The following is a 10,593-nucleotide window of genomic DNA, read 5'->3' on the forward strand; positions in this document are numbered from 1 at the left end:
CTGAGGTACCCACATATGCAGCACTCACGGGGCCTCCTGGGCGCCTTCCCAGTCACTGCTGTCCCCAGCAAGGGGCCATCACTTTGACTCCAGTACCATCACTTAGTTTGGCCTGTTCCTGAAACTTCACATCACGAATATGTAAGCTTCTTTTGCCCAACATAAGGTCTTTACGCAGCTCACAGGGTGAGTTGAGACTCCCCAGCACAGCCCTCGAGGTCCTTCATGTCTCCCCACGTTCTACCCATCTGTCTTCACTCTATCCATCACCCCTTTACACGGCAGATTCCAGGGATCTGCTGGTTCTCCCCCATTTTCTGAAAGAAGCTATATCTTCCACTACCCCCTTTTTGCCTTTTCTTGATAAAATGTTTCACGAACTTTTAGCCAAAACATCCCTAATGTCCTTGAGGAAATTTTGGGTTCCTCTATTCATTTCATGAAAGTAAAAACAAGCCAAGTTCAAGGTGATTAACAGATGCTAAAGTCTTGGCTTAGCTTGGGATTCAGTCTTTTGCAACTGTCTTTGGACTATTTCCCTCCCACAAGGATATAGACCCTACTGGAGAGACAGCAGCTTGCTTGGAAGAGGCAGTAAGCATCTTACATATAGACGTTAACTTACATCATCTTAATTAAGGTGAAGGGGTTATCTGTCCTTGTCCCCCGTGAATGAACCTCCCTAAGGTACAGGATTATCAGCCCAGGCCATATCTTGCTCTGTCTTCCCAGAAACCAGGCTTGCACTGACCCCCTTCTGGGAAGCTCCCCAGCTGCCCTGGACTGGCTTTGCTGGAGGGTCCCTGCCGCACTCAGGCCCCTGTGCACAGAATGAGTTAGTCATGGGCTTGTTGCCAAGCCTTTAGTTTAGGTGACCTCAGGATTCTGAAGGGTGGGGTTCTCTGTACCCAGTTCTACAGCCCAGCAACTAATCTTCTGAACTTAAACAGCCATCAATGTCTGTAACATGCATTTACCTCTACATGAGATATGGTTTGGCACCAAACCTTCTAGTTTCCGTAGGACACCCCTAACTCCAGCATACCTGGAAGTAGATACATTTACTTCTTTTCACCCCACAGGCCATCAGCCTCGGTCGCCATCTGCTAGCTCTCCATACCCGACTGCCCCTCAGCCCCTGGCCTGGCTGTCTTTCCCTGACCCTCACTCTTTCCTCCATCACTGAGGTCTATATGCCTTTACCCCAGGGTGAACACATGTGTCTACGCCTTGGCCAAGACCCCCCCTCACTCATGGTCACCTTCCCTGCACTGTTGGCGCTCAACTCTGGAGTCTCTAGGGGCTCACCCACTGCAGTTTATGTTACTGATGTGCTTATTTTGCCCACTGTCTCATGGCCCAAAGCTTCCATCTCTAAACTACCTACAAGGTCTAACATAATTTCATGGACATAGATGAGGGTCAAACACTTGCTGAATGAAAGAAAATCTCTGGATATCATATTTGGATACGTTAGTGTTACTCATGGGGAAGCTTTATTTCCCAAAACAACAATAAGATTTTGTGTCAAAGAACCATTTTCATGTGTTCTCCCACTAGCAAATAAAACAGTAGTCAAAATGCAACATTTACTAAATATTGATCTACCTCTGTTAAAGAATGAAGATGACTCTTAAAAATGTAATTTTTTTAATTCATGAGAGAAAGAGAGAGAGAGAGGCAGAGACACGGGCAGAGGGAGAAGCAGGCTCCATGCAGGGAGCCCAACGCGGGACTCGATCCCAGGACTCCGGCCGGGATCATGCCCTGAGCCAAAGGCAGACACTCAAACGCTGAGCCACCCAGGCATCCCAAAAATGTAAATTTTTATGTATACGTGAAATAGAATTCGCACTTAAAATTAAAAGACAGTTTTTCTTTGGGGAGTCTATAGTTTATCATTATCATTTTCATAATAGAAAATCTCTGATAAACACAAATCCAATTTTTGTCTTTGGTCTCTTAGAAAGCCACAAGTAGGAACGAGTCCACTTCCAATAGGAAAAAAATAATAATAATAAGAGTTACGGCCCAAACACAGCTTGAAGCTCTGTGGGCCATTGTACCAGGGGCACAGGCATCTGCATGGTGCTCTGCACTGGCCAGATACATCCCCCCCACGGCGGCAGAGGCCAGCGCCGATGACAGCCATGTTGGGGGGCTTAAACATGGCTGTGACTTGGCCAAGAGCCCACAGCTGCCAAACCATGGACCCACAGCTTCCAACCTAAAATCCTGTATAATCTCCAGCACACGTGCAGGCTCTACTTACAGATGCATGTACTCGATTAAATAAGATCTCCTGCGTCTGTGTGTCTAGGACTATGCCAGCTGCTGGAGAACACAAAATGAAGGAAGGCCAGGACTGCAGGCCTCAAGGATGAGGACATGGGGAACCAGGACTCAAACATGGGTAATTCCTCAAAGACCTAAGAGAAGTAGCTAAACAGAGAGGGGCAAGGAACAAGGTAAAACTAAAGAAGGATGACTAAACTTTAAGAGGCAATTTGATAAGGTATAGAATCCAACCTTAGTGGTTTCCTAACAAATTCAACCCCCTTCTGCCTTTTTTACTGGACAAAGATTTCCTCCATATTATGGATTGGAAACAACTACCAACCCTTTTCATTTACAACTCAAGAATGTGTTACACACAATGAATAATTTTCATTGTAATTTCAGCTGATCAGGGGCTAGATTCCAAATTTCAACAAATGAACAAACCAGTAGCCTGAGCATCCTTTATGCCCCCACTGGAAAAAGCTACCCATTAGAAATTCATCAAGTTCCTACAGAGACCAAATATTTATTTTCAATATTTGTTTCAAATATATTAGAAAAATATGAAGACGTCTAAATTAAGTACGTGTACACACACATACACACACGCACACACACATTCAAGTTAAATTCCAAATGTCACCCAGAAGCTTACAATGCTAACTGAAAGTTTTTTTCCTAAAGTTTAGACTGATATCAGGTATTATTTACAAATTCTTATGGAATTACCTGGAGACAAACCCAAGTATACAGTAAAAAAAAAAAAAAAAGAAAAAAAAAAGAAAAAAGAAAGAAAATATAACAAAAGGAAATAAGCAGAAAAGCAACATAGGACTTATAGACAAATGGACTCTATAAACAATTATAATTCAAAAGTTGGGCATCTATGAAAAGAAAGAGGAAGCCAGGAGTTTCACATATATCTATGTTTCTTCACCATTAAGATCTTTTGAAAATCCACATTCTAGAATCCTCAAAATGTGGCTCTTGAAGACATACTATAAACTATTGAGCAAGCCCACCAACAATCTCTCCACTTAGTAGATACTGTAAAATAAATAAAACTATAAAATATTCAATTATTTAAATTGCTGACTAATACGAACTGGCACCTGTAATCAACACACTACTGACCACACAAGTGATTTTTCAATATAGAATCTGTACAGTGGAATGAAAAGTCAGGTGAAATAAACTAAAGCACATTTAGACAACTTGGCTAATGGGTTGGGGGGCAGTGAGGGAGTGAGTTACTTTCCCTATCATTACAAAGTCTAGCTCGCCTATACTGAACACAGGGAGACAGGATTCAGCTGGATGGGTTGTTGTTGTTTTTGTTTTTGTTTTTTTTTTAATTCTAAATGAGAAGTATATAAATTTGTATTTTTCTTGAGTTGCTTCCAACTAAATACAAATAGAATAAACATTTTTGATTACACTTATTTGGCAATTTATCCTGAAAATTTTAGCTCTAACCCAGCATCTGTTTTTCAATGTATCCTGAATCTACCCAACTTTACAGCTGGATTGACTAAAGCAGAGAATTGTCCTATGGCTTCCTCCTCCTACCTCAGGCACCCAGCTGTAAATGCACTTGAAGAGAGCATGAGAGCCTGCCCAATCTTGTGCAAGAAGAAAAGAGTCTCACTAAAATATCTGGCTGACCATTAGGATCAGATCACTACATTCTGAATTAAATATACCTATTATAGGATGATGCTTAGGAAAATGAAAGCACTCTCGAACTCCAAAAGTATTTGTGCAGTTTTTTCTGTCCTACAGAAACTGATAAGGCATCCACAGACCTGCATTGCATGCTACCATGTTAACTGGAACTAGCACGTATGAAAAACATGCATGCTTTCTGCACAGTTAGCAGGGCCTAGTAATGGGTTTGAGCCGTACTAACTTTACCAGTCTAAGTAGATAACTAGCAACCATCATTCCAATTCCTATCAAAGGAGATGCTGATATGCCACAACTCAAAAGTACCAAGAAGTCATGGCAAGGAGGCAGGCAAGAAGGTGGAATTAATTTCAAGTCAGTAGCTACTTACGTATGGGGATGAATGTAAGTCCCATAAGTTGCATTTAAGTAAAATTTCAATCACTATACAGAACAATTTGGGCTGTCATATAAATAGATCGACAAATAGGGAGAGATACACAAATTTGAGATTTAAAAAAAAACAGATGTTTTTTGCTTTGTAAGTGTTTTTTGCTAATTTTCCACTAATTTATATGGTAATCTTAGAAATGCTTAAGCCATTTCTGATTGACTTTTCAACACACAATAGTTTCAGTTTTAAACGGCTGTTGAATTAAATTGTAAATATGCTAAAATGAGGCTCCTATTTAAAGGAAGTTGAAAAAACCTCACATAAAGCAAAGAATCATTTGGTATCATGAATAATCATTTCCTATTATATCTTTCTAAAATAAAAAAGAAAAACGTTAAGTGAAGAAACAGCTGTATCTGTCAAGAAATTACCTTCAAACCACCCACATACCTCCCATAAGGATTTGAGATTCTAGAACTATGGAATATCAGGTTTAGAAGAGACTTTTGGGGTTATCTGTGTTAACCCTCAATCCCACAATCCCACACATTTAGGAAAATGACATCTAAGGTCATGAAGCAATGACAGTTGTCAAAGTGCCTCACCTTGCTATCCACTGCCAAAACTCAGGAGGGCAAGCCCTGGGAGGAGAGGCAGTTGGAACACTTCAGGGTCAAGAAGAAATGCATCCCCCGAGGCTTGCTGCTGCTGAGCGGCAGAGGTGGGAACAGAGGTTCTGGGAGTGCTCCTCTACTTCCTCACACTTGGTGCTGCAAACTGCCAGCTGCTGCTTGCGCCTTTCTATATGTGAACCACTTCAGCCCCACCCTGTTTGAAAGTTCATCATCCTCTCTGACCTGTCCCAATTCTACCTTTCAAAAGAAATTATCCTTCAAATTTTTGAAGACAGCTTTCTTACTCCCCCCCCCCCCCGCCCCCAACAAAGTCCTCTCTTCTCCAGGCTTAGCACTTCTCAAAAGTGGACAAAAACCACTTTGGTGAACAGTTTTTTCCTAAGGCAACAAAACCCTTCGGATGAGCTCTGAGAGGGGCACAGCTCCATGGGAATTGTCTTTCCAGAACTCAAAATCAAGGGGATCGTACTACTCTGCCAGAGACTGCCCTAGCTTTCCTATGAGGCAGGTAAACAAAAGAGCACATTCATTCAAGTGCACATCTCGAGTATCTGGTCTGAAATGCACAGATGAGTGACACATGTGCAGTCCCCTAGCCTTTCGGGTAAGATAGTAATCAATTAAAACCTTTGTTACATAAACTGATCTTTTGCAAGACAGACATGCTATATCAAACAAGTGTCTGAACCTAAATTCAATTTTTCATGCTGTCACGTTGTTTCCAGGCTACTGAAACCATCATCCCTGCCACACAAGTGTCCTACAGCAGGTCCGCAACATGCTCATCTTCATCATAACTGCCCCATTCCGGCACTTAACTATATGAGTAATAGATATCTTACACAATATAGATACTATACATTTTACACAATAGGTATAAATACTATACCCACTTTGCAGATGAGAAAACTGGAGTTTAGAGAGATTAATAAATTCTATGCAAGATGGAGACTTAGTTGGTGGCAGAGCCTCACCAACACACCTTGATGGCAAACTATACTGATACTCAATAGTGTTTCGTGGATTCAGCTCAAGACCAACCCACCTGCAAAGGCTTGAAAGGCTGGTTATCACCTCTGAAGTTCAAAGTAACAGTATTCCTTTACAGTAGTAAAATATGCTATGTAAAGGTTTTATCTCTTTGGTTTATCTCTTCTATATTTAAAAATATAGAGCCATTTTGCTGGCCTTGTCCAAATAAACAGAAGTGGCCTCAGCTTAAATGAGAAACATGTGCAAAATTTACAGATAAACTTCTGCCCAATTCCATGTAGCCCACATTGAGATTTGCAATGCTACACTCTTGTTATGGATCAAGAAATTGCAACAACCACTTAGGTGACTACCACATGTAACAATCCTAAGTTATTACAATCAACAAATGGAAAACTTTGTTAATCATTAGTAAATATGGCAGAAGCAACTTTAAGGATTATTTTTAACACTAATCCTTACTTTCTTTTAACGACGCTCACTGGAAAAGCTCTGATATTGAAGAGCCATGCCTATTTTCTGAGACTGAAATCTTTAAACCAGTCCTATAACTTTTTAGACCTTGCTATGTTCTAATGAATTATAGCCTTAAAAAAAAAAAAGTGAAATTTAGGATTGCAGATAGGTAATAAGCCTAAAACCTGCATATTTATTGAGTTCTACCCAGACACCTGATTGTCTACATTCTCTGGACAATTCTTTAGTCCATCTGAAAAAGAGTGAACGCAGTTCTTTCTGCTCTGTCCCTTTTCCTTGCCCGCCCGTCACATCCTCATCACTGAAGCTAAGCAAATAACAGGTTAGGATCTTATTCGGGGCTTGGTAATCAGTACCACTCAGATCCCTTCCAAAATCTTAACTTCAGAGCTGGACTTGTCTTCCACTGTCAGCCAAGAGTGTTGGGGCTTACCCTAATTAACTTCTACTTAGAAAGTACTAGAGTAAGAAATAATTTCAAAGTCTTAACTTTGGTATTTGAATTTTAGAATCAGTTGGAATCATTTTTCTTCCAAATTTATTTCAGTCACAAACTGTCAATACTTGGGTTTGTACCTCTTGTTTTAGAGCTGTTTATTTCTAAAACCTAGAGGAAATCCCCAAATGGAAATGGAGTCGACACAGCTAATCTCTGGCTTGAGTTACTGGATAAATTTAACAACAAAAGTAGTACTTCTAATCTTGCCAATTCTGCTAACTAAGCTTTCCTAACATAAAATTATTAAGTGACTTTAAAAAAAAAAAAAAGCTCAACTCCTTTGTAATAGGAAAATTACATAAATATTTTGTTAAAAAATTCATTTTAACTTTAATAAGCATTATGCAAATTAATTCTATTTCCAGATCAAAATATTTAACATCTCCAACTTTAGGAATAGGAAAATAAAACAATGTCAGGAAATCCAATGTACAGAAGTCAATTTTGCCAAGTGACTGCAACAAAACTGAAACCTAGAAAAATGTAAAAAGCAGGGAACCCTTAGTCTATTACTCTTAACTGGTTAAATGGAAGTCACAATGAACTGATGTCCAAGACCAACACGTCTATGACTGGAGCAAGAGAAAAAAGATGCAGAGCAAATCAAAATAGTCTTCAACGATAAATGGGGCTAAACATAACATTAGCTAATTGAGAGAACTGGCCACAAGCAACTTCCAAAGTGACATAAGAATAAAGATACATTCACTGTCTTGTTAAAAATGTTTAATGCATGGTAATAAATGATTCCTGCTCCTCCAATTGGGGAACAAAATCATGGCTCCATTCCCAGGACTTAGGTACAAGGAGAGGAAACACACTTGAAACTCTTCGTCCCCACCCCCAACAGAAGCACCATCACATAGTAGCCAGGGACAAGCAAACCAGCTACTAAAGAAAAAAAATCCCCCAGTGGAAGATAGTCATCAAACTACATACACAGAAAAGATACACTATGATTACTTACATTTCTAAAGGCTACTTCAGATTAAAGATAAGAAAAAAAAAAAGAGACCCTGTAATTCAAACATTTTTAAGACACTGGAAAGCCCCAAAGTAAACCAACGTCTAGTAAAAAAGAATCCCCCGCCCCCACCCCCTGCCAACAGATAGGATTTTTTACTCCTTTTTCTGCTAAAATTCCACATGGTACAAACTGTGTACCTGGTTTTACTGAATTCAGTAACTGTCTACTAAATATTTCCACTATCAGCAGGCCTCTGCTGCGTTAACGCTGACACTTTCCCGTAGCTGTCAACTGCCATGCTGTTCTAGATATGAAAGCATCAACTTTTAAGGAAGCTGTTGTGAGTGCTCATACACAGTTTTCCAGCGGTAGAACTTCAGAATGGGAAGATGTTTGAGTACCACCTTTAACATCTTCTTCACTTTCCTGTGTCTTCCAAGGCAAAGATTCAACTACTTGAAACGTAGTCTTATGTAGGGCCTAAGTGTTCACCACATGAAAAAGAAGTTCAGTGTTACTTTCGCGATGACAATCTTACCTGCACTCTTACTGATAGAACTAAACAGACACTTTCATTTCCATAGCATGAATGTTCCAATCTTCAAATCCAACATCATTCCCGTGTGCCAGGAACAAAAGCACCAAGAGACGTCAGCAAACGGAAGGGATGGGAAGCAGAAGCAGCGACCATTTTACCCCCCTCGGGCTAGAGCTGCATTTCAGACAGTAACCTAACAATCCTGAACACGCTGAGAGAAAGGAGGGCAGACAGAAAGGGGGGGGGGGGGGAGCAGGAGGCTTAAAAACTGAGGTTGTTTGGAATTCCAGTAAAAGAGGTCGTTCTGTAGCTGTTCGAGGACTTGGCTTTGCAAACTACTTTCTCCGGCCAGAGAAAAACTCCTCCTTAAACTGTTGGAACTTGACCAGAATATCAATCACAGTAGTCCCTGGGACTAATTTGGTAAGGCGGGCCTGCATGCACGGGAGCCCAGATAGACTCCTGATCTCTACCACGGCTCAAGCAAGGAAGCCCTAACAAACTTTAACGGTGGAAAAGCTGCTCCTGCTTTTGCTGTATTCTCGAATTAGATGCATTGCCTTAAAACGGTTAAGAAAAAAAAAAAAAAAAAAACAACCAACTCTCCAAGATTATTACCTCGTTTTTGTTTTTGTTTTTGTTTTGTTTCAATTTTGAAATACCAGTGGGGCCATGGGGCGGGAGGGGAAGGGACGAGAGGGGTTGTCACTCGTGCACGACAGAAGGCGCATCCCGGTGTCCACCTCTAAGGGTTGTGACAAGCGCCGCCCGGCGGGGGGAATCGGTCCCCGAGCCGGGCAGCGGGTTCGCGGCTCGACGGTTACGTCTCCAGAGCCGGAGCGACCTGTCAACGCGTAACAAGCACGTTTGCCTTCGGGACACGCCGCCGTCGTTTGGCAAAGCGGACGGAGGCCCCGCGAGGGCTCGCGCACGTGTGTGGGCACGTGGGGCGCGCGCGGCCCTGCGGCTCCAGCCCCCCCCCCCCCGCCCCGGGGGCACGCGGGGGCACAAGGCAGCGCCGGGGCCGCGAGGCCCGGAGGACAAACTCCAAAGCGCCGAATTCTTCTCCCTAGTAGGGCGCCGGGCGTGTGGACCACGGCCAGGGCGCGTGGGAAGGGAGATGACCTATTTTCAACGCCTGTTTTTATAACTGGGGAGTGAAGGAGAGGCGCAGGGACGGGTCCCCGGGCGCCCCGGCGCGCGGCCGAGGGGTGGGGGGCGGAACGGAGAAGCCACACCGCCTGCACCCCGGGCGGCGGGCGGCGGGCAGGGAGGGGCGGACGGACGGACGGACGGACGGAAGGAAGGAAGGACCGGGGCGCGCGCGCAGCCCCGCCGCCCCGGGCCCCACCCGGCGGGCGCCCAGCTGCACCTGCCGCCGCCGCCCGGCCGGGCGCCCCCCCCCCCGCGCCCCCGGAGCGCGGGGCCGACGCCGAGCGGGCCCCGGACCCAGCCCTCCCGCCCGCGGTGGTCGCCCCGGGCCCGGCCGGCGGGGCGCGCGCAGGACCTCGGCCGAGGGGCGCCGGCCCGGGCGGGGGAGGCGGCGGCCTCGCCGCGGGAGTCGGGCCGCCCCGGCACTCACCTGCCCGCTGGCCCCCTCCGCGCGGCGGCGGCGGCGGCGGAGGCGGAGGCGGCGGCGCCACACTCGGGCCCGGACCCACCGTCCGCCTCAACCAAGCCCCGGGCGGCGGCGGCGGCGGCGGCTGCAGCGGCCGGACGGCAGGGGCGGGACGGCGGCCTGAGACGGCCCCGCCGCCGCGGCCCAACCCGGCTCCGCCCGCCCCCGGGCCCCGCCCCCGGGCCGCCGCCGCCGCCGCCCATTGGCCCGCGGCGCCGACGCAGGGGGGGCGCCCGTCAGCCAATCAGAAGAAAATGGCGCTCCCCGACGAGGGAAGCGTCGCCTCTCTCTGCCCGGGCCCCGCCCCGCGGGTCAGCAGCGGTCGCGCCGGCCGGAGGAGGAGCCAGCCTGGGGATCCATCCCGCCCCCGGGGCGACGGGGAATCCGGGAGCAACCCAACGTGCTAGCGGAACTTGGGCGCGGGGGGCGGGGCCTGAGCCGCCCGTCCTCCAATCAGCGCCCGGCGTGGGCGCGGCGCAGCCAATTGTGGCCTCGCAGCTGGCGGGGGCCGAGGCCGCGCTGGCCTC

General features: G+C 45.7%; 1 protein-coding gene across 4 annotated transcripts in view; it reads right to left on the reverse strand.

Moving 5' to 3' along the window:
• SETD3 (SET domain containing 3, actin histidine methyltransferase) overlaps nucleotides 1-10,226 on the reverse strand; it is a 79,519-nt gene extending 69,293 nt beyond the window's left edge. Inside the window, exon 1 of one of the 4 annotated variants that reach the window (XM_049113455.1) lies at nucleotides 10,031-10,226. The gene's annotated coding sequence lies outside the window, so the exon portion shown is untranslated. Of the gene's footprint in view, nucleotides 1-8,448; nucleotides 8,606-9,066; nucleotides 9,260-10,030 lie in introns of those variants that run through there. The other 3 variants (XM_025442529.3, XM_049113457.1, XM_049113456.1) reach the window with 3 other exon arrangements.
• Nucleotides 10,227-10,593: the final 367 nt, after the last annotated feature.

Source organism: Canis lupus, chromosome 8 (assembly GCF_003254725.2).
Source record: "Canis lupus dingo isolate Sandy chromosome 8, ASM325472v2, whole genome shotgun sequence".
Classification (NCBI taxonomy): Eukaryota; Metazoa; Chordata; class Mammalia; order Carnivora; family Canidae; genus Canis; species Canis lupus.